Genomic DNA, 25,543 nt, shown 5'->3' with positions numbered 1-25,543 from the left:
GATAAATATTGCGGAGGATAATGGATCTTGCGTTGGTTCAAGATCAAGTTTATCAAGTTGTACAACCGAATCCGTATCCGTTCATAAAGGAGCTTGCCTTGAGATGGCATGAATGGAATGATTTCCAATAGGAGCCAATTTCACATAATCTCCATTTACATTTTCTTGACTGGACAACGTACGTGGTCATAAATTTGGTAATACTTTACAACCTGACATACGGTAGCAGCCGGTGGGAAGGAAGGCTACTAGTGGGCAGCAGCACCCGGTTAAATGAATCAATAGTTACACTACAACATGTGGCCTATCGAATTATGTAACTGTTGTTCGCTTTCATTTCCTAGCTCAGCACTTTTGTTTTTTGCATAATAATACAACGAGTGTGATACAACATTTAGCAATCTTCGCTTTTAATATATCACGTTTACTACTATCAATATTTATTAATTAAATCAACCTGGCTGAGTTAGGCTGATTGGCACAGAACACGTGATAACAATAGAAGATAACCTCGGAAAACTTTCCTTGGTCATACTTTTCGGCGTAACACACCATGGCTGCGATGGCGCTAAATTTAATTCCGCGTAGGCGCGGACCACGACAGGCGGTAAACAAAGGCGGCATGCTTACGTCCAATAACCCTGTGATGTCGTTTCTCCTAGATAAACTTTAAAACCCCACACGCGCACGTTGTATACATTCTGTGAAGTGGTCTTGAAAGTCTTGAAAGCAGCTTACAAACGCAGACTTTACTCAAAACTCATAAGATCACTTCCAAGCTGCTCCCGCACTAACTGTGCAGTTCTCTAAAATACCTTTCAAAATAACTACACATAATTCTCAAATATATAATACAGCCGCGTTCATGAAATTTAAAACTGACCATCAATGCAGCTTACCTGAAGTCAGAGTGTGTGTTTCTTTCCGTCTGTGTGCCCAAGCCTTGCCTTCTTGTGTGTGTATATGTCTGTGTCTGTGAACTGTGGAGCGCACACACCGTCACACTAGTGTTTTCAACTTCTACTCGTCACAGGAATAACGGAGGAGGAGTTTGACAGTCATTTTGGCACTGCATCGACGTGGTTTATGACAGGGAATAAATTAAGAATTAAGAAGAGAACAAAACGAGGGGAGAGGAAGGAGTCGAAGGACTGACTACACATGTAAATGCAGATCTGGATTTAGATAGATAGATAGATAGATAGATAGATAGATAGATAGATAGATAGATAGATAGATAGATAAAATCACACCCGTGTGAAATGAGGGGCACTCTTATCATCGTACATCATCATCGCAGACTTCTAAGTTCTTATTGATTGATTGATTGAAATATTTAAACAGTTTGCAGAATTACAGTACATTTCAAGCACAAACTCAATACAAAGACTTAACTGTGAGTGGACGACCCAATTAAGCATTACACTTGTTTACAAGAGGGTCCACCATGTTCAATTCATCAAAACATTTAGAGACGTACAAATAGACACTTCTATATAGTCAAAGAACAGAACAGGAATTCATCATAAAACTGACAGACAGACTTACTGACAGTTGAAAGCCTCCTATACAATATCATATCAATGTTTGTGTTACGCAATGTTTGTGTTTACACTATGACGTAAAATTCTCCATTCATTGTCAATGGGAATTTAATGTTTGTGTAAGTGTTGACAAAGTTGATGCACACACTAAAAGTGTGTGTGTGTGCGCGCGCGCGTGCGTGCGTGCGTGCGTGTGACAGAGGAGAAAACGTGTGTGTGTGTGTGTGTGTGTGTGTGTGTGTGTGTGTGTGTGTGTGTGTGTGTGTGTGTGCGTGCGTGCGTGCGTGCGTGCGTGCGTGCGTGCCTGTGGCCTATTACCTATTAAATCTCTACCATCTCTTTACAATTTCCCAGTCGATTCGGCACGACGAGTCACAAGCCTGCCTTGTGATGTTCACTGCAAAAGATAGTAGAGGTCAAAATCAAGTTAGTCAGATAACATCTAGTTGTACTCGTAGACTGCACATAGCTCAGCTGCAGGTCCGCCTTTCATGCCCATCTTCTACACATGACCTGGTTTACAGGAAGCAACCTAATCTTATCGAACGAAAGCATTTAGCTCACGTAGTGAGCTTGCAGATTGGCCATTTTCGCAATTTGCGTATGACAAAGTAGCCTATAGGCCTATGTAGGTTTAAGGGTTTAAAGCTTAATATCATCAAACATGGCTATTAAAAATGCATGGAGAATTATTTCCTGGGCCTGTCGTCGTCATGAAAGGGGGCGGGACTGCGACGCTATAGGATTCATGTGGTTAATACAACAAAATTGTAAAGCAACATGTATAGACCCCTTCATGGTGTCTACTTCTAGTATAGGAATCAGAATCACAGACACTAGAGGAACTATATTAATTTTAGTTACACGTTGTCCACATGCCATTGCCAAATGCAGAGACGTGTTGATTTGGGGTAAAGGTCATTAACCACTCTGAGACATGTTGTCAGATGACATAAGAAGAGAGGATGAGAGAGTGAGTGAGTGAGTGAGTGAGTGAGTGAGTGAGTGAGTGAGTGAGTGAGTGAGTGTGTGTGTGTGTGTGTGTGTGTGTGTGTGTGTGTGTGTGTGTCTGGCTGGGTCTGTCCGACCACGAAAATAACATTTGTTTTGTTTTCACAACCAAGTGTCACCTAACACACACACACACACACACATATTAACTGGATGATTTGGGGTGTCCCTCTACTGTACTGTACAATACAGTACAGTAGAGGGACCCCCTGGGGACCCCCACACGGTAACTGTCATTTCTCGACCGTTTCGGACGCAGGGCGGCTCGCCGGAACCGGGCCAGCACCCTGGCCACATTCCTGTGGGTCTGGAACTTCAGGGACCCCCCCTAATGACCCCCACACAGAGTTGCGCCACTCACTTCACACAGGTGTGATTTTTTATTTAGAAAGACACCAATAGTTTCGACACAATAAGTCTTCTTCAGGGTAATAATGGAATTATAAAAATTACACCACACTACGAAATGCTACAAAAATAAACCGCAATTTATACTACAACAACACACAATGGATGAGAAACAAATATCTAAGCCATCATGTGCCCAGTTTAGGAAAAAGGAAGAGAGACTCACAAAAGGTGCGGCAGTGGCTCAGGGGTAGAGTGGCCGGTAGAACAGCTGTATAGCAACCATGAGGTTCCCAGTTCAATCCTGGGCTACCCCAGAGTTAAGGTGGCCTTACACTAGCCGATAATCGGGCATTTTTGACGCTCGGGGGGTGCCCGACCGCTCAAAGCGCAATCGGGATCGGCCCGATCAAGAATGTTTGATATTTGTTCTGCCCCGCTCCGATTATCCTGTAGTGTGTGGTGCTATCAGATTTCATATTGAAAAAAATCGGCTAGTGTAAGGCCACCTTTAGTGTCAAATTAAGTGTCCTTGAGCAAGACTATGGACCCATAATTGCTCCCGATGTGCAGGTTGGTGCATTGCATGGTTTCCACCACCATCGGTGTATGAATGTGTGGGTGAATCTATGTATGTAAAGCGTCTTGGATAAAGGTGCTATATATCATTTAAAGAGAAAGGTATGCCTATTTAATAATGAAGCCTTGCCGTTATTAAAATAGTCAAATTAATGAATGTTCATACCCAAAACAATTCATTTAAACTTTTGTTAGAAAGGAAACAAGTACTTCACATGTAAAAATCACACCCGTGTGAAGAAAGTGGTGCAACTCCGTGTGGGGGGGGGGGGGGGGGGGGGGGACCCACAGGAACGCACCCAGGGTGCCGGCCCGATTCCGGCGAGCCGCCCAGCGTCCGAAACGGTTGAGAAATTACAGAGTTACCGTGTGGGGGTCCCTCTACTGTACTGTACTGTACTGTACTGTACTGTACTGGCACACCTGAAATCACCATATATACAGTTAATATGTGCGTGTGTGTTTGTGTGTGTGTTATGTTAGGTTGCACACAGGTGGTGAAAAACAACCATGCTGTTTTCGTGCTCACACATACCCAGCCAGCCAGCTACCCAGCTACCCACACACAGTCACTTAAGGAAGTGGTTTGCACCACTTAACTCCAACTAAATTAAATTATATAATTTAATATATATTGTCTTTACTATATTTAGTACACGGCTGAGAAAAGTGACACTTAAGTCCAACTTGGCTCGTAGGCCAGTGAAACATCCATGTCTCAAATGAAGTCTACTCTATGTATACTACTACTGTGAGTGGAATCGTTTGGTGCAGAGGCGTTGTTTACGTTTTGGTTTGTGCTGGGTCGTGGAAATCTGGATTATGCGTGTGTCGGGCAAGTCCGCTTGCTCATGCAGCCGTGGTAGGTCTACAATCCCCACACCCTGTCTCCCCAACTATATTAAGAAGGCTGTGGTTTCGGAGGGAGCGCGAGGCTAGCCAGTTTCCGGAGCTGGACCACAGCAAACTTAGCACCACTGTCTTCTTGCCAGCACCAAAACACGTGCTTTATTTACTGTACAACACTGGAGAGTTCAAATTGGTTTAAAGCCTATTTAACGTCATTCTCTCACTTTATTGTTTTTGGCTCTCTTTCTCTCCCCAGACTGGTTTATTGGCTTGGATTGAAGAAGGGGAACCCCAGGCAACAAAAAAAGGGACACAACCCTGGACGTGTTATTCCATAGAAGAGAGAAGCAGCAGAGAGAGAAAGTGAGAGTGTGCATGTGTGTGACAGAGATGGAAGCAGGGAGAGGGACCTGTGGCTGCATGTTTTCCACAGTTGCGGACAACTTGACCTATCCCTTCCTCTTGTTATTCTCCATCTGCGAGCCAGACAACAGTCAGAGACAAGTAACCACTGCTGTGACTCGTCAAATGTTGCAGTTGGTTTTCATTTAATTCTACTTGAAACAAACCAGAGAGAAGAAGTACTAGGTATCCAGATGAGGGTAGATGCGTGTGAAACTGTGAATCTCAAAGTGTACATCTCTCATCCAAGGCTGAAGAACTAGACACCAATATTTCTTGGCTCCGTAGTCTGTAGCCACCTGTGGGATAGAATCTCTCATCATTCCCATTGTCATGTTTTAGCATTCAGGAATTTCAGGTATATAAGTTTAAGTTAACATTATCGTTATATACATCTAAATAACTCTTGTTAAGGTACATTCAGTACCACTGCCACCCTGTCCGTAAACTTCCTGCTAGCCCTGTACAATTAGCTCTTACATAACTAAAGGAGCACATGTTTATGAGACAAATAAACATAGCAAATGTCTAATTCAAGAATATCCTGTAAAATATGTGGCATAAAAGGCAAGTGGTGGGGAAAGGGGGAGTGCATAAGATTAAAAGGGGTGGAAGTGGCTTTGTGGCGACACACTGAGATTTAAGAAGACAGGGAGAGAAAGGAATTCCAATGGATGGCCTCTTTAACCTCTAAATGAGCTGTGAGAGAGAGAGAGAGAGAGAGAGAGAGAGAGAGAGAGAGAGAGAGAGGAGAGAGAGGAGAGAGGAGAGAGGAGAGAGGAGAGAGAGGAGAGAGAGAGGAGAGAGAGAGAGAGGAGAGAGAGAGAGGAGAGAGAGAGAGAGAGCGAGAGCGAGAGCGAGAGCGGAGAGCGAGAAGAGAGAGAGAAAGAATCTTGTGGAGAACCAAGAGTCATTCCTCTAGCTTTAGGATTAACCTCAAAATTGACATTTGACAGACACGAAAATGAGAAAGAGAAAAGCCACCACCAAGCCAAGGAGGTCTGTGAGAATTAAATCCCCCCTTATGTTTACCACACCCTTCAATGCCCAATGGACTGCAAGACTGGGCAGGTCTGTATCCCTGGATGGACCCACAATTCTTGATATAAAAAAAAGGTCTGCCCAATTCCCCCCATGTACTGTACTAGTACTACAATTTACAATTTACAATTTAGGCATTTAGCAGACGCTCTTAATCCAGAGCGACTTACATTAAGCAATAACAAAAGCATGGCATACATCACTGTTATACACCTGGCCTAGGGGAGCCAAGCATACAACAAAAACCAGGGGAGACGCAGTACTCAAATGAAATATAAATTTATTAAGTAATCAAAAATAAGAAATTAAATCAGATCAAACCAAATCAGGAGCAAACAGATGAGGTGTGGAAATCAGTAGTCAGTAGTGTAGTGCGTGTATGAATGAGTGGAAGGTATGAGTGCATGTTGAATGTATTAACAAAGGTGTTGGAGAAGGTGCATAGTGGGAGAAGTGCAAGAGAGCAATGGATACAACAGAGCTGGAGAAGGGACTGGGGAGACAGGCTTTTATACAAGGCGTCGGCACCCGGGCCCAGGTGCCGCCGCTTGACTGATTGTGATGATCATCAGCTCTGCTCCCCAATCCACTGCAAGAATAAGGAGAACAGAAATTAGGACAGCAAAGCAAAGAAACCATAAACGAACCAAAGTGAACTATAACTATAATATATATAAAGCTACACCAGACCACCTAATATAATTACCATACTATATACCATACTACCATACACCCTAACATATAGTACAATACAGGGGCCGTCACACCCCCCCCCATAAAGACGGGGTCCCAAGGGGATCACCGGACCACTATTTACATAAACATCCTATCTACCATACTGAACCTCTACTCCAAAGGCCACCACCACCCTGTCACAGGCTTCCACCCCAGCAACCGAATTCAATGAAGCGTTTTTAAGAGGTGAAAGACAGCGGCACGAGGAGGACCACTGGAGACGAGTAGGACTAGGACCTCAGTCATGAGGAGCCCGTGACAACGCATCGGCCACCACGTTCTCCGTCCCTTTAACATGACGAATGTCCAAGGCATAGGATTGCAGGAACAGTGACCAACGAATCAACCTCTGGTTTGGACACTGTAGAGAGTTGAGGAAAGTCAAAGGGTTATGGTCTGTATAAATGACAACAGGGGTACTACCACCTACATAAACGTCAAAGTGTTGTAAAGCTAAAATCAAAGCCAATCCCTCTTTTTCAATGACTGAGTAGTTTAGCTGGTAAGAGTTGAATTTCTTGGAATAAAAGCTAACCGGCTTATCTATTCCTAGATTGTCCTCCTGCATGAGTACGGCCCCCGCACCCACATGACTGGCATCCGTGTAGATCGTAAACGGTCTGTCAAAGCGTGGAGCCGACAAAACAGGAGCGGTACACAAGAGTGCTTTAGCCTGCCCAAATGCTTCCTGGCAAGTAGGTGACCAGTCAAACTGTACCTTAGACTTCAGTAGGTTAGTAAGAGGCGCCACAACAGTTGAAAAGTTCCTACAAAAACTACGATAATAACCTATTAGACCCAGAAAGCGCATAAGCTCTTTCTTCGTAGTTGGAACCGGATACTGCTCAACAGCTTGCACTTTAGCCTCAACTGGACGGACTTGGCCCTGCCCAACCACCCGACCCAGGTAGGTTACAGTCGCCTTTGCGAACACACTTTGCAAGATTGACCGTGAGCCTTGCCTCCCTCAGGCGACTGAACAGCTCCCGAATGCGCTCCAAATGAACTTCCCAGGTGTCTGAATAGATTACTACGTCATCGAGATATACTGCACACCCTGGCATGTCCCAAATCACTTGATTCATAAGGCGCTGAAAGGTAGCAGGCGCATTACGCAATCCGAACGGCATGACCTTGTAAGAATAAAGACCATTAGGTGTAATAAAGGCGGCTATCTCACGAGCTCTCGCTGACAAAGGCACCTGCCAGTAACCCTTCAGTAAATCAAATTTACTCACGAACTTAGCGGAGCCCACCTGATCAATGCAATCTTCCATTCTAGGAAGTGGGAAAGAATCGGGTTTAGTGACATTGTTCACTTTACGAAAATCCGAACAAAAACGAAAAGTACGGTCTGGTTTAGGAACCAATATACAAGGTGAGGACCAACTAGACGCACACGGTTCCGCAATACCGTTTGTCAACATGTAGTCAACCTCGGCTTCCAAATATTGACGCTTGTCTGCATTAACCCTGTAGAATCTCTGCTTTATTGGCTTTGCATCTCCAATGTCAATGTCGTGTTCAATTAAATGAGTACAAGTCGGTGTATCACCAAATAGGCTTGGAAACTCTCGGATTACCTCTGCAAGTTCCTCCCGGCCGGTCGCAGGCAAATGAGCCAACATTGTATCAAGACACGCAAGCGATTCTGAATTTTTCAGTCGACCGTGCACCAACGCTGGATCCGGTGTACCCAAACCATCTTCCTCTACCTCCCGACTAGGAGACAACACCGGAACTGCCATGCAAACTGCATGAGCCAAGCCAACCTCTGGCTGCACACACAACACTGGTGTTTCAGAAGTGCGTGCATAGTACGGCTTAAGCAAGTTCACATGGCAAAGCTGGTTTGGCTTCCTACGTTTAGGCGTTGAAATAATGTAGTTTAGCTCTGAGACCTTTTTTACCACAGTGTGTGGACCAGAAAATTTTGCCTGAAAAGGTGAAGTGACAATGGGGAGCAGGGCTAGCACCTGGTCTCCCGGAGTAAACACCCGGCGCTCGGTTTTAAGATCAAACAACCGTTTCATTTTACCCTGAACTGATGCTAAGTTTTCTTTAGCCATCACCCCAGCTGTGTACAGCCGATGACGAAAACCATTAACATAGTCAATCAAATTTTTGGGAGGCTGTGCCTCTATCCAATCTCCAGACAGTGCTGCCAATGGACCTCTCACTGTATGAGCAAATACCAGCTCATTTGGACTGAACCCTGTGCTCTCTTGTGTTACCTCTCTAGTAGCTAGCATCAGCCACGGCAGACCCTCTTCCCAGTCTTTACCCATGTCAGTGCAGTATGCGCGCAGGATAGCTTTTAACGTTTGGTGAAAACGCTCCAAGGCCCCCTGACTCTGAGCGTGGTATGCAGAGCTCTGATTGTGGCGCACACGCAACTGTTTCAGGACCTGAGAAAACATATGCGAACAGAAGTTCGAACCTTTGTCAGACTGAATGACCTGAGGAACGCCGAAAATAGAGATAAACTGAGACAGAGCACGCACAACTGACCGAGTTGTAATGGTGCGGAGAGGATAAGCGGCAGGGTAGCGAGTTGCCTGGCACATTATCGTTAACAAATAAACTGCTCCCGACCTTGAGGGCGGTAGAGGACCAACACAGTCTATGATTAGATGTTCAAAAGGCTGGCTTATGGCCGGAATGGGGTACAATGGAGCTGGTTTCAACTTCTGATTAGGCTTGTCAGTTAACTGGCATGTATGACACGTTTTAATGAATGTTGCCACATCTCTCTTCAGACGAGGCCAAAAGAAATGCCTAAGCAGCCTGTCATAAGTCTTACTCACACCAGCATGTCCAGATTCATTGTGTGCTACCTTTAACACTGACTGGCGGAGTTTCTCTGGCAACACAATTTGAAACACAGGTTCACCCACAAACCTTCCATTATGTGGCAGCCATTTTCTCACCAACAAGGAATTCTGCAGAAAATACCCACAAGCACTGTCAAGAATCTCATCCTCTGGTCGCACCAGCGGCACCAGCTCCTTCAGAGACGGGTCCGCCTGCTGCTCTGCCACCAGATCTGAACGTGTTATGGACAGTGGAAAATCAGCAAGAGGTATTGCAAACTTGTCAGACACTTTAGACTTAACTGATTCTTGTGACTCAGAGTTCCCCTTTAACTTAGCCATTGCACGTGTCACCGCACATGCTGAGAAAACCTCTGGAAAGTCACGTTCACTTTTATCCATCCCCCCAGTTAACAAAGGAACAGACGTCACCACTGCCGGTGGAGGAACCGTTGCCCACACCCGAGCACCAACCAGGTCGTTCCCCAGGATCACAGTCACCCCTGGGATCGGCAGCGCTGGGCGCACGGCAAGCTTCGCTTCCCCCTGGAATAATTCACATTTGAGGAAAACATTATGCAAGGGAACCCACAGAATATTCATATCTATGCCACGGATAGGCACCTTGTTACCCGTGTCAGAATCCTGAGTTAAAGGGAGAACACCAGCCTGAATAAATGAGTCAAAAGCACCTGTGTCCCTCAAAATAGTTACTGGCACTTCTTTCCCATTTTGCAGCAAAGCCACAGAGCCTTTCATGATGAACGGGCGGTAAGAATCCAGTGCTGCAACTGACGTATCCTTATTTGAGCCGCAATTAGGTGTAGCACAAGTGGACACCGGACGTGGAGCACCAGCCCCTTTTGGTTGCGAATGTCCTGCAAAATGTTGAGTCCTGGGGTTTCCATTTAACTTAAAACACTCAGACTTCCAATGGCCCCGTTTATGACAGTAATTGCAAACCTTATCTGGCTCACGCAAATTACCACTGCCATTAGAATGACTTTTAGCTTCAGCAGGAAGAGGTTTATCTGATCGGTCACGAGACTCACTAGCAGTGTTGCCACCGCCCGCTTTAAACTCTCCACGGTGCTGCAAGACAAAATCATCAGCGAGCGCCGCCGCATCTGTTGCGTTGCGCGCTTTCTGCTCGTTGATATACGTAGCCACTCGAGGTGGAACGGAGTTTTTGAACTGCTCCAAGATCATTAGATCACATAGCTCATCGAAATCAGTTACCTCCGAGGCGTTATACCAGCGCGTAAAACTCGTAGTCAGATCACGTGCGAATTCTAGATGACTCTGCTTGTCATGTTTCTTCCAATACCTAAAACGCTGGCGATACGCCTCGGGTACGAGCTCGAACGACTTCAGCACCGTTGCCTTGACACAAGCATAATCTTGGCTGTCAGCCACGCTCATTGCCGAATAAACCTCTTGCGCCCTGCCAGTCAAAACGCACTGCAACAACAATGTGCGCGCAGAGTCAGGCCATCTACGCACGTCGGCCATACGCTCAAACATGGCAAAAAATGCCTCTGGATCACGTTCGTTAAACTTTGGGACCAAACGTAAATTACCACCTATATCGAAACCCCCTGTGGACTCAGCAGGTTCTGTGGTGGACACTTGTGCAGCAGCTGAAATTTTACCGTCCCTTATCAGGTCAAGCCTGTTTTGCTCTACTTGCCATTTAGTTTGTTCAGAATCATGTTTCATTTTCTCAATTGCCACTTGCGCATCTAACCTCGCTCTTTCCTGGTCAGCCTGCAATTTAGCCTGTAACATAATTAATTCCTTTTGTTGTTCGAAAGTCAATCCTGTCCCTGACATCATGACCGTAGGCACCGCCGATGCGGCGTTAAACGGAGGAGGAGACACCTCTGGCTCTGCAAACTCCTTCTTAAACAAATGGTGCCTCAAAACCACTGCTATGGATTCCTTTGTCTTATCATTTGAATCAAGTTTAATCTTATAGTGGTCTGCTATTTTAATTAGTTGGTCTTTGGTGCATTGCATTAACAGGTCCTCAGATGGACCGGCGATAAATGCCTCTAAAGTTACCATCCTGGCTGTGCACGCTTAAAGCTCCCAGCTGGTAGAAAAAAAATACAAAAATACAAGTGCCCCTCTAGCCTATATAATCCCCAAGCTAACTCCACCCGTCTTCATGCCGGTTTGCGGAGGGTACTTATGCACTGAAGGCCACCGCAAAGGCCTAGCTGATACCGAGAGGCAGGGAGGGCAACCAGAAACTGGCGACCCGCATGCACCTCTCAGCTGTGCCCCCGAGACGACCGTGCGTACGCACAGCCGCTACAGCCGCACCTTGCACCTAAACCACCCCCCGGCCTATGACCCAGCGAGCTATTTTCTATTCCCAGAACTAAACGCGCCTACTAGAGACACTCGTATACAAACAAAAACAAAACCAGCCAAGCAAACTATATATATATATTTATACTATAATAATAATTATTATTATATATATATATTTACTTTAGCAGCACAACAACCAGGAAAACCTCTCCACTAGCACAAACTTAATCAAACAGAGATTAAATGCAAAGTAACCAAACTTAATAAATCAACTTCAAATAATCAAACAAATTACTGCATCTCCCAAAGTCAGAGTACATTCACAAGAGTGTACGCTGAAGTAAACATCGCTTAGTAGTTTGTACTCACCGGACTGATGAATGGACAAGGGAAACCCCGGAATGGTTCCCAAATGACGTCACTTCATTCACAAAAACCCAAAACCACGGCGCAGACAAGCCATTAATTAAGGCCAAAGACTACCGCGGCAGAGAACAAAGCAAAGAACAAAGGCAGAAGGGCGAGTCACTTGACTCTCCAAACTTACTGCACAACTATTCAAATTTCACTGGACAAAGCCCCCATTTGTTATACACCTGGCCTAGGGGAGCCAAGCATACAACAAAAACCAGGGGAGACGCAGTACTCAAATGAAATATAAATTTATTAAGTAATCAAAAATAAGAAATTAAATCAGATCAAACCAAATCAGGAGCAAACAGATGAGGTGTGGAAATCAGTAGTCAGTAGTGTAGTGCGTGTATGAATGAGTGGAAGGTATGAGTGCATGTTGAATGTATTAACAAAGGTGTTGGAGAAGGTGCATAGTGGGAGAAGTGCAAGAGAGCAATGGATACAACAGAGCTGGAGAAGGGACTGGGGAGACAGGCTTTTATACAAGGCGTCGGCACCCGGGCCCAGGTGCCGCCGCTTGACTGATTGTGATGATCATCAGCTCTGCTCCCCAATCCACTGCAAGAATAAGGAGAACAGAAATTAGGACAGCAAAGCAAAGAAACCATAAACGAACCAAAGTGAACTATAACTATAATATATATAAAGCTACACCAGACCACCTAATATAATTACCATACTATATACCATACTACCATACACCCTAACATATAGTACAATACAGGGGCCGTCACATCACATATATAAAAAGTAGTTATCATGAATCATGCATAGACTAAGAACGTAACAGTGGAGTATCTATGTAAACTATACATACTATACTATATAATATATTATACATGTGTACTATAAAGTGCTATGACTACATAAAGTGCAATTCTAGAGCTGTCTACGTAACAAGCTATAAGTCTGTTTAAAATACTATCTAAGTCTACATAATGTGCTATCTAAGGGGCTAGGCTAGGGCAAGTGCTACGGGCCATGGTGGAGTCTGAAGAGGTGGGTTTTCAGACTACGGCGGAAGATTGGGAGTGAGGCTGCAGTTCTGACTGTGATGGGAAGTGCATTCCATAGTTTTGGAGCCAGAAGGGAGAAGAGTTTGGGACGTGTGGAGCGTTGTCCCGGCGTTTTTAGTGAAGGTACCTCCAGCTTCCCTGCGTTGGCTGATCTGAGTGCGCGGGAGGGTTTGTAGGGTACGATCATACTTGTGAGATATGGGGGGGCCATGCCTTTGGTTGCTTTGAATGCCAGCATCAGAGTTTTGTATTCTGTGCGGGCAGCGACCGGGAGCCAATGGAGGGAGCGGAGAAGGGGGGTGACGTGTGAGAATTTTGGCTGGTTGAAGACCAAGCGGGCTGCGGCATTTTGGATCAGTTGGAGGGGCTTAAGTGCACATGCCGGTAGGCCAGTAAGGAGGGAGTTACAATAGTCAAGTTTTGACAAGACTGTTGTCTGGATTAGGAGCTGGGCTGACTCCTGGGTGAGGAACGGTCTAATTCGTCGTATGTTGTAGAGTGTAAACCTACAGGATCTAGTGACAGCTGTGATGTGTGTTTTGAACGAGAGCTGACTGTCCAGGACAACACCAAGGTTCCTGGCTGTCGGGACAGACTTTACCAGGGCGTTGTCTACGGAGATAGTTAGCTCCCGCATAGGGCAGGACTTAGCTGGGAAGAACAGAAGCTCCACTGTACTGGTGTACAGCTGGTCTGGGGAGGTTGTAGTCAACTGAAATGATCCTCTTATACACAGATTCACACATTCAATCACACATCTTTGATCCCAAGGGAAATTCAGTTTATTATAGCCGCAGTAAGCATGAAAGACAGATAAGGTATAAGACTAATCGGCCACTTATTTTCACCTGCCACTGAGTAGTTTCACCAGGACAGCTTACCATGTGCAGAGGAACAAACTATCCCTCCCAATAGTGACTCCTACAGGCCAACCTGTAGGACAGCAGGAGCGAGGTCTAATCCCCATGAACCTGAATTTATAAGTGGAGCGACCAGCCAAGCTGGAGGCACCATGGATGAATTGAACCTGAAATCTCAGAACGCCCGGATGCCAATGAACCCATACATGTAGGCTTAGGTATTCCTCTGAATCCAGTGGTGGATTTGGGGTATTAAATGTCTCAATCCCAGAAAATATGTGACGGATCCCCCCCAAAGTGCACTCTGTGAACCCAAAATCAGATTTACAATTTACAATGTATTGGGACACATTGTGCTGTTTGGACATTCTTCCCAGCAACACAGAAATCATGGATATACAAAATGCTTTGCACAATCTGAGGCACATGTTTTCTGTTAAGACACACCCATTTGGTTTAGGACACTTTTAGGGCAGGATACAAAAATATTTGGGGGATTAACTGTGACCTTTCAGTTCCATGGTGGTCTCTCTAACCACATGTTCATAGCAGTCAACTACATTATACTGTATCTAAGACGTGCAAAAATATTTTCCATGAATGAAACGCGTTGAAACCAATGTGAGTGTGACATATATGTATAAGACTATGTTCCAATCCCCATCGATCACCAGAGAAGCATGTCAGAATATTTTACGCAAGTGCAACAGATGTGATATGGTTTTAATTCTCTCCCCAACTCTCGCCTCTGGCAACATCTGCACAGAAATCCCTCTGGAGCTATTACTTTTTAGTTCGTAAGATTGCATGCGTGTTGTGTATTTTGTTTGTGGCATTGTAAACTTGGTTATCGGGTAAAAGTGATATGCTGCTCTGCTCTTGGGCACGTTGGCCATGAATTTAGACAGAGGCTCATATAAGAAGGTATTGTCTTTGCTAGCTTGAATGATTGACTCCTAACTAAATTATGTAGCTTCAGTGCAGTGACCTAGAACATGTACACACAAAAGATCCTCAGTTAATTTAACTCACTGAGGGTGAGCATACAAATGTAATATGTACACCTTCAAAAGTAACAAATTGATAAATTAACAGTAAATTAAGACTAAATTGAGTCATCTATAGACTAGTATGTAATACTTCTGTGTTGTGAATGACATCAACTTCAGCACATTTCAGAATTCACAGGGTATATTTATGCATCATGCCTTCTGTTATCTGTATGCCAGTCAGCTGATTCCTGCTTCATGTAACACATCGGTATCAGTCTGACCTTGGTAGTAGTGAGTGTGTAGTATGTCACGTACTTCTTGGCTAACAGCTACTTACAGGCTAATAACATAAAGAGTGGGACTGTGTGTGTGTGTGTGTGTGTGTGTGTGTGTGTGTGTGTGTGTGTGTGTGTGTGTTCAAAATTTGTCTTGGGCATGTGTGTGGTTTTAAAAAATTGTCTTGGGCGTGTGTGTGTGTGTGTGTTTTAAAAAATTGTCTTGGGCGTGTGTGTGTGTGTGTGTGTTTTAAAAAATTGTCTTGGGCGTGTGTGTGTGTGCGCGCGCACGTGTACATTTGTGTGCAGTGCATGTGTGTGCAATGTGCATATCATCTTAAATCACTGTTTTGGTCATTTCGCCATGGTCAATATATTGTGTAAATGCTATGATGACTCCCAGCTGCCGACATTGATCCTATGTGCATTTTAACTATATATTTAATTGCCATGGACTCACGGTGGGACACGACGGAGGCTCAAATATAAACTCACCCCGTTACTCTGGATCCAATGCCTGTGACTTTGTGTCTTGGCCACTCCTAGGAAAAGATCCCCATCAGAATTCCTGACCATGGCCCACTGAGGCCTCACACATCCTGTTGGCTCATCCAGAAACTGTCATTCTGTTGGCCAGGTCCAATATTAACGACAAACAGGCTTGCAACCAAAGACAAGAGTGCCGCCATTCTCATGTTTCCCTTGGCTTGCTTGCATCCATCGGCTATGCTGTTGAAACCTTCCAAAAAGCATTACTTCGCTCCATGAGAGTCTGGGCTCAAAATAGAAACAACCTTGGATTTCGACTTTGCTCGCTTCTAACCACCTTTTATCACCTTAAATGCTGGATGCAACATTCCACAGTCAGCAAATGTCTCAAATATTTTAAAGACCTTTACATCTTTACATACTCTTGTGTGGGAGAAATTCGGTTTCAGCTTCACCCAGCTGATAGCTGTCCAGATAGTTGTGCTTGGGAGGGAGCAGTTAGGGGTTAAGTGTCTTGCTCAGGGATTCATGCAGGGGACCTTCTGTTTCCCAAAACGGCCTCTCTATATTCAGCTATGCCCGTCTTTGTCCAGGAGTCAAGCTCCGAAAACGCGACTCGCCGGCAGGCGCTCCGTCTTCCCCACCAGCTCCAGATTCGCTAGTGCCTACTGCCTAGCTTAGCTCTCTGTTGACAGAACGCGAGCTAACTAGCCCCAGCCACGCTAACTAGCCCCAGCCACGCTAACTACCTGCAGCCCTGCTAGCCCAAGCGTTACCTTTCATCACGATGATTGTTATGCTAGCCAGCACGGAGTAGCTACTAGCCTACTAGCTCATCCACGGACAGCGCTAGAAGAATACAGAGCATATCGCCACTCTATGACGACAGCTTCCCTCCGACACGGCCTACTGCAACTCCAGAAGCATGAGCCTCACCTGTGATAGACGGGAACACCTCCTCGGCCCGGAGTTGGAACATCAAGCCCGGCTACTAAGTCGACAGGCTACTAGCAGCGCAACGCACCCCGCCATGTCTACTTTAGCCTCGAGCCTGCAGTTTCCAACGCCTCTCGAGCTAACCACCGGTGGTGATGATGAGATGAACGGATCCTCAGGTCGGAGAACCCGGCTCTCCCGACCGGTACCAGACCCCTGGCCTAACCTCCCTCCCACCAGCAGGAGATCACTCGCCAGGCCAGGCGCCACCTCCACCACCACTGGACCTCGTCCTACTCCGATGGCGACAACACAGTGGCGCGATGAGGACTCCATGGGCTCTTCTCCCGCTACGAAAACTGCCAGAGCCACACGTGACCCGTCCGTGGCCCGACGTCGACAGCCTGCGGCCTCCCTCTCTCAGAGGAGCCGCCAGAGCTGACAGAAGCTACAGGACCAGACCACTGAGGTGGTGAGGACATCGTGCTCCCTTTTCACTCAAGGATCCCTGACTGAGCCATCTCCACTACACAACCAGCCCCAGGTATGTGATTGTGATGCTAGGTTTGTTTAGCTTAAGCTTAAACTTACAAGGTCGGGAGTAGCAACCTCTTTGATGGCCGACATGGCTGAGGGAAGTAGAGGTGCTGGAGGGGCTGGAGCCCCCCCTTGGACAGGAGGGGGAAAATAATAATAATTTTAATCAAAACAGATTTCTGTTATTAGGCCTAATAAATATGCTGTATTCACAGTATCGGTGCCTTATCCTGGTTAATTTAATTGTGTCAGTTTGCTTATGCATGTGGAGAGACGAGTGAGGGAAAGTAATAGCCACTTTTCCATGTGAAAATGCGCGAGTACGTGCATTTTGCGCACCCCCTACTGGACGTCCAGCAACTCCTACTGTAAATATCTTCCCACGGCCATGATGGCCGATACCATCCTAGCCTTTTAGGTTTCAGATTTCATGCCGACTAGCAAGCCTTGTCGCGGGATATTAGTGCTACACTACTGGAAACACAGACTTGGCCGCTTACACTACTGGAAACACAGACTTGGCCGCTTACACTACTGGAAACACAGACTTGGCCGCTGGCCACTTTGGCTATCTTTCCTCAAGCACAAATTTGTCCTCACCACTAACCTCCACTGCGCTACCTGGCGCAACGAGGCACTGTTATGCCGCTTCTCCCGTGCGGTCGTCGGCCACCATGTGGATGACAACCGACGCAGCGACCCCAGAGTTGGACCAAGCGAGACCGCAACGGCCTGCTCAGCCCAAGCGCATATTTAGCCTGCAACAGGGCGGCACACATGCCCCCCTGCGGTCTTGGACTCCTGAACGAGCACCACGCTCTCCAGGAGCAAACCACTCCCCCAGGCCCACGGCTCCCGCCACCGCCACTAGGCCCCCCCGTCCTGTGCACGTGGCACCAGCCACTCATTATGTTAACGATCACAGCGGCGCACCGTTGAACAAAGCGGCGCCCTGGCCACCTTTCCTCCGTGCAGCACTCCCGCTACTGGCGAACAAGGGCCTCCCCCCTCCCCGCCTGGCCGCCAACGGCAAGAGAGCCTACAGCGGTCTGAACCTTCAACGGCTACGGCTCCCCACGTCTGGCCCTGGCCTGGGCATGTTGGCCTCGGCCTCGCGCTAGCCACCTTCGTTCCCCGCTCTGTGCGTGTCAATGCACCAGGCCAGACCCCGTGCCGGCCTCCCCGCCCGCCTCGACACCATCCTCTGCGCCCCAGGGGCGGCAGAGATGGTCACCAGATTTACGGGCCTAGACAGGAGAGACGACGGACCCCTGGACCCCCACAGGCCGCCGCCTCCTCCTCCAACAGGGACAGGCGTCCTCGAGACCACAGCAGGACCACCGACGTTCCTCCGCCACCGGACCTGACGCACCAGGCTCCCACGTCTGTGCGTTCTGGTGCAACAGCCGTCTTCTCTCGTTGACGGCCTGTCACGTCCGAGGTCTCCTGAACGCAGGCGTGGACCTCCTCTTAAGGGGCCCGCTCCGCTACAGCAATTGGTCCTTACACCCCCAGCCAGTTCGGGGTACAGGTAGCAGACAGGTAGCAGACAAAGACATGTTCGTCTCGGAGAGGGTTGTTCCTCTCCCTAGAAGGAACACCACCCCAGGCATGGATGCTTACAGCACAAGTAACCTTCCTTTAGATTATTCCTTAAACTCAGACATTATGTTCTGGTTCCGGTTCCTCACTTTCAATAATTCCACCAGCTAAAGGGAGTGTTTTCATTCACCATTATCTATCTATCACAAAGTCGACTTCCCTCTGTTGACTGCTATTAAAATAGCCTGGAAACAAGATCTTGGTGTACCCATCACGAGGATGTCTGGGATCATGTTCAAACCCCCGGCAACTAAACATAGATCTAAGGCCTTTCCTTATTCAACAATGTGGAATTCTATTCTTGGACAATGCAAACATCCTGTGTGTACACACTGCACAATGTGCATATCATTCTCTTATGCAGGTTAAAGTGGTATACCGAAATCATATGTCTCAGGCAAAACTGGTTGAATGTACTGTGACAACAGTCTCACTTGCAACTAGAAAAGGTGCTCCTCAGAGCAGAGGTCTCCACCAAGTCTGGACCGACTTGCATCAAACTTTGCATACACACTCCCAGTAGGCAAAGTAAGTTCCCGCCACCCCACATTTTTCAAAATGGCATCCTGAGTGCGTGAGGTTGTGAATATGTGTGCACATGTGAGTGAGTGTGCATAAATGTAGTCACCAACCACCTAGCCTGGGCACCATTCCATTTCGGGTTCATGAACCGGTCGGGAGCGGATGATATCACTACGTCATGTAATGTTGTAGTATTGTTTTGTAGTCATCAATCTTCTGGAACTTCCTTTTCCCTCAAACTGATTTTTCTCAATAAAAGCTACAGGCTACGAGATATTTTATTGTTATTCTTCCGGTTTGAGGGAAAAGGAAGTTCTGTTTGATTGTTCCTGCCTGATGACTACGAAACAATACTACAACATGACGTAGCGATATCATCCGTTCCAGACCAGTTCACACGGCACTTTTGGAACAGAGACCAGGCTTTCCTCCGAGGTTACCAACCACCACACACGCACACACACACGGCAAGCTATATAAAGCTAATAAAGGAGTACTTGGGAGGGGGGGGTTAGGTACAGGCTGACTGTTTTTCCATTGACACACACACACACACACACACACACACACACACACACACACACACACACACACACACACACACACACACACACACACACACACACACACACACACACACACACACACACAGCTATATAAAGCTAATAAAGGAGTACTTGGGGGGGGGGGGGGTTTAGGTACAGGCTGACTGTTTTTCCATTGCATTTGCCAATGGGTTCCCAGCTTGAGGGTTAAGTGATTTGCTCAGGGACACAAAGGCCAGAGGGTGTGCTGGTGACCTTGTGCTTACCAGGTGGTTTACAGACACTCAAAATATCTCATCAGCAATGACTGTTGCTGATGCAGCGTTCATTTACACATAGGGAGGCTGGCAGAACCTTCACTAAAACAGCCGGGACAACGCTCCACACGTCCCAGACTCCCATACACTTTTCCCTTCTGGCTCCAAAACTATGGAATGAATTTCCCATTTCAGTCACAACTGCAGACTCACTTCACTTCCAATCTTCCGCTGTAGTCTGAAAACTCACCTCTTCAGACTCCGTAGCACTTGCACTAGCCTCGACGACCTTACAGGTGTATGCAAAGGCTACATTTATGTCATTTAGCATATTATGTAGACATACTGTAGCACTCTATAGAGTTTACTCAGTTTCATTGCACAGATATTCTACTGTTAGACAGATGTTGCTTATGATCATTATGATAAACTATTTCTGTGTATTATTTGTGTATTACCATGTGTAGTCCTTGCTTACTTTACAGTAATTTGCTCTGGATTAAGAGTCTGTCTGCTAAATGCTTAAATTGTAATTGTAAATTGTAATTTACTGTATGACCAGAAGTGGTTCTGTTAGTTACTGCATAGGTATGAGCTCTGATTTGTCTACATTTGAGGGGACACATACAAATATATATATACACATGCATATAAATAGATGTACATGCATAGACAGACAAATCTTGTTAGACTTTTTGGCCACACCATTTAAAAATAATCTGTCTTTACAATATGTTGATCAAATGTGTGCCTAGCTGAAACAGTTTCCTTTCTTATCCTATTCCTTATGTTCTCTAAATTCATATATATTTATAATATTCTCTGTAATCTCAAGTCAGTCCTCAGACCAGATCCCTCTATTGCATGGTATAGTATTTCTACTTATTCAGTTCAGGAAAGGTTGAATGAAAGAAAATATATGTAATTGTACAAAATCAAGACTCATTTGCTTCGCTGTTTTTTTTTCCTCTCTTTTTTCCCCCAAAACATAATGGCTGCATCCACCACTCACAACTCACTTTTATTGAAGACCTAGGGTTAATTTCCTGCAAGGGATCTTCTCAGCCAACAGGCTCTATATCACTACCAAGGTCAGATAAAGGGCATGGAGCACAAACATGCCATTAGTCAAACATGCTGCCTGGGAATTAGGGCAATATTGTCCCTTCACCTTGAATATTTGGTCTGCACTGAGCTGAACCACGAAGGCTATCATGAGCCTAAACCAGCCCTGGGGCAACATGCTTTAACAACAGCAAAACTGAAACAGACCTGGGATTTGGCAACAGTCTTCTTTGGAAAGCCTAATGAATCTATATAGCCAATAGGGCTGAAGTTATTGCAGTCTCTTCAACTAATTTAAAATGCCAAATAACTGTGTGTTATCCAGTTTTGAACCATTTTTAATATGGTTCTGAACTTTGTAGGACTAGAAGACCTAGATCTACTCAGGGATAGGCTACAGGTGGTTTAGCTTCTGCTTTGTGTATTTGCATATGTAATGTTCTGTAAGTAAGTAAGTAGCCTTGCATGCTTCTCACTGAATGTAGCAACTCTTCAAGCGAGTGCGAGTTGGTGTCACCCCAGGTCTCTGCACAAACTCAATACAAAGGCTGTTAACTGTGAGTGGACGACCCAATTAAGCATTACACTTGTTTACAAGAGGGTCCACCATGTTCAATTCATCAAAACATTTAGAGACGTACAAATAGACACTTCTATAGACAAAGAACAGAACAGGAATTCATCGTTTACATTGAGACATGCCCAGACTCACAAAGGCCACCAGACATAATCCTAAAGCACAGTGCCGTCGCTACCTATACGCGCAATACGCACTGCGAATAGGGCAACACGCATGAGGGGGACAACAAAATGTGTCAAAAAGTGCCAAACCGACCCTCAAAATAACAATTTTCACCGCGGCTCCGCCACGTAATAACGAGCGGCCGTGTGTGCGTCCTCGCAAACAGCGAAAATAGCCGATCTGCATGAGGAATAATAGCGCTCTCGTTGGGGTGGGGGGGGGGGGGGCAGCACAAATATCCTTCGAGTAGGGCAACCAAATGGTCAGCTACATCCCTGCTAAAGCAGCCATTTCAGCTTCATATCACCGCACAAAGTTACAAAATGCTTTATGTAAAACGGAAGAAAATCTTTAGATAAAAATCACACTCGTGTGAGGGGCACTCTTATCATCATACATCACATTCCGTGCTCAGCCAATCAAATCCATCTCACATTTGGTACAGACAGATGCACAAAGCTTGGTATAGATATGACATAGAAATGACATAAAATATAAAGTGCAGTGAAAAATAATAAAACCACACCCGTGTGAAGTGAGGGGCGCTCTTATCATTGTACATCATCATGACGTAAAATAGACACTATGCCTATTTGCTCGTCCACATGTATGGCGTAAATTCTCCATTCATTGTCAATGGGAATTTAGTCTTTGTGTATGCCAAAAATAGCCGATTTGCTCATCCACATATGACGTAAATTCTCCATTCATTGTCAATGGGAATTTTATGTTTGTGTAAGACGAATATCTACACTACACTAATAGCTGAATATAGGGCCCTCAAAACATTAAGTGATTAAAAAGTAGATGCAAATATATCAAACGTGAGCTCCTTAGGGAGGTCATTCCAGACCTGAGGGGCCCTGACAGCAAACTGAGTGTTAAAAGGCTCTCAATGTGTGAGGGTAAGTATAAGGACAAGGTGAACCATTTTCCACTATATGCAGAAGACAAATAAAATAGATTTTCTCTCCATTCACACATAGACAATGGAGGCAACCAAGGCACCAACCTGCTCATGCAGTTAGGGGTAGTGTCTTGCTCAAGGACACTTCAACACAGTAAGCCAGGAGGACCCAGGGATCACAATCAGTCAGGGTAAGGCTGAGGATGACGAGAACCACTTTCCACTTTTTATCCTGTAGTAGAAAAATAAAAAACAGTTTGTCTCCATTCACACATCGGAACGGAGGCAACCACCTGCTCATCAGGCTCAGCAGTTACTTCGACACTAAGCCAGGAGCAGGTGGGGATCGAATCGGGAACTATCCAATTCCCAAGCAGCCACTGTACCTCCTGTGTCACAGTGCCACCCAATCAAACAAAGTCAATATCCTACAGACTTACAGTAACAGTAAAGCAGAACCAGGTGACGTCACAGCTGTGACACCCCATGTGATTGCATTGCACTTACATTCTGTGCATGTGAAACACCCGATTTGAACCCAGGTCTCCCGCGTGGAAAACCAACCAAACACTCAAGTCAGAGGGAATCTTTCTAGGCCAAGAGACATTTTGGGGGTTCAAACTGAACTACTCTGCAACATTCACTCTCCTTTGACCTAGCTGGGACTGGGAAACCTGATTCAGGTCATGGCACCAATGTAACAACCAAGATCCAAACCCAGGTCTCCCATGTGGGAAACCAAACATCTACCATTTGACAAAGAGGGAATCGCCCTTGCCTAGGCTTTTTTGGGCTTCAAGCTGAGCTAATATATGAACTGATAACCCATCAACTAAACACAACCATCTACCTCACCCAGTGACTCACCCACACCCAGGACTGCAGGCATCACTGGCATTCCTAATCTCTTCACTATAGTTCTCCTCTCCTTCCTCTGCTACTGCTGTCCTCAGTATCTGGTCCTCAATTATAAGAACCCAATGTCCTGGCCAAATATGTTCCCATGAATATTTTTGTTTAAAAAAGGGGACAGTAGTATCTGGGTAATATGAAGCATTGGTTTTAGAGAACAGGCTCTGGACCATGCAGAGCTGAGCTAGGTAACGTGATGCTGCAGCAGCCAGCGGGCCCAGTATCATCAGTGTGTGTCACCTTGAGAATATCCGCAATATTACATCTGTCTCAAAGCTGTGTGTGTGTGTGTGTGTGTGTGTGTGTGTGTGTGTGTGTGTGTGTGTGTGTGTGTGTGTGTGTGTGTGTGTGTGTGTGTGTGCGTGTGTGCACATGCGTGCACGTCCAGTAGAGTAGACTCTACTGGACAAGTTACTGAAATAATTTGGTGACCCCAGAGGGGTCGTGACTCGTGACCCACAGGTTGAGGAACAGGCAGCTATGAAATACCCAAGACTTATACGACAACGATAACACAAATACTTAAAGATGGTGTAGGCTTTATGTGAGCTATTTACATGATACGAAGTGCCTTAGTTTATAGTTCAGTGGGGTCTATTCGTGGATCTCTTTCATGGTATTCCCTGGTGTGTGTGCCTGTGTGTGCCTGCGTGTGTGTGTGTGTGTGTGTGTGTGTGTGTGTGTGTGTGTGTGTGTGTGTGTGTGTGTGTGTGAGACTGTGTGTGAGACTGTGTGTGTGTGTGTGTGTGTGTGTGTGTGTGTGTGTGTGTGTGTGTGTGTGTGTGTGTGTGTGTGTGTGTGTGTGTGTGTGTGTGTGTGTGTGTGTGTGTGTGTGTGTGTGTGTACGTATGTGTCTTATTCTAGCACTCTAACCCTGCTGTGAAACACAGTCAAATTGTGTACGAGTTGAGTTTCAACTTCTGGCGTATGGCAAAGTTGACTCCAATCTGCAAGGTCACTATCTTTTCAACTTCCTCTACAGCTATCACAACATACAGCAGCAGCCTATTTGTATCACCAAAACGACGCAGAGAGAGAGAGAGAGAGAGAGAGAGAGAGAAATAGCTCAACACCAAACACGTATACAGTCACGCACTAGCCCTGGTCCAGCGCGTTAGGACCAGACAAGTCACGCACCTGTCACTACGGGCTATAACAAGTTTAACGAACGCACTGCGATTTTGTGACCATTTGACCTTCATATGGTCCAGCGTGTCACCTTTTTCTATCTGAGCCATAGCCTAATATATTGCTGCGGCTTGCCGCATCACGTCATCAGGAAAGACAGTAGGACACATTCTTGAAAACTGATACCCCGTCGTTTCTGTAACCGTAATATTGAGCTGAGCAAAGTGTTTGACAATTGGCATGGAAGAGGCAGAGCGACGCACCGCAGCTGTGTCAGCACAGCAATAGCGCAAAACAATTTGCTTTTTGCCGCCCTCCTTATCGCCGACGTAAAACAGACAGACTTACCCACATAAACTCTGCCCTGGAATGTCCGTCCCGTTTCCCACACCGCTTCATTGCGTAAGAAACAAGCTGGCTGCGAACATTTTCCCTTCTCTATCGATGCAGTTGGTGACAAAACTCATCATGCTGCATTCATTCGGCGGGCAGCAAGCGCAGCTCTGCAGAGGCAGCTAGGGGGGCTCTGAGTTCTGACTGAGCTGCTGTCAGTCCCAAATTCAACACTTTCAGGGCAGTCCAGTCAGTCCACCCAGCTTTTTACAAATCCTGGAATTTAATCCTTACTACGATAATTACGCCATTGTACAATGTGCAGAGCCATTCATAATTGTGTAGGCCTATATAGGTCAAAGTTTTCTGG

General features: G+C 46.0%; 1 protein-coding gene across 5 annotated transcripts in view; it reads right to left on the bottom strand.

Annotated features, from left to right (window-relative positions):
- Positions 1–25,319, bottom strand: part of LOC306931694 (equilibrative nucleoside transporter 1-like) — a 52,909-nt gene extending 27,590 nt beyond the window's left edge. Inside the window, exons 1-3 of one of the 5 annotated variants that reach the window (XM_079513250.1) lie at positions 25,189–25,319; positions 22,906–23,032; positions 900–980 (exon numbers count right to left, since the gene is read on the bottom strand). The gene's annotated coding sequence lies outside the window, so the exon portion shown is untranslated. Of the gene's footprint in view, positions 1–899; positions 1,030–15,693; positions 15,788–22,905; positions 23,033–25,188 lie in introns of those variants that run through there. The other 4 variants (XM_079513252.1, XM_079513253.1, XM_079513254.1 and 1 more) reach the window with 4 other exon arrangements.
- Between the last annotated feature and the right edge of the window lie 224 nt (positions 25,320–25,543).

Source organism: Electrona antarctica (assembly GCF_951216825.1).
Source record: "Electrona antarctica genome assembly, chromosome: 10".
NCBI lineage: Eukaryota > Metazoa > Chordata > Actinopteri > Myctophiformes > Myctophidae > Electrona > Electrona antarctica.
This window is presented reverse-complemented; position numbering and strand designations above follow the sequence as displayed.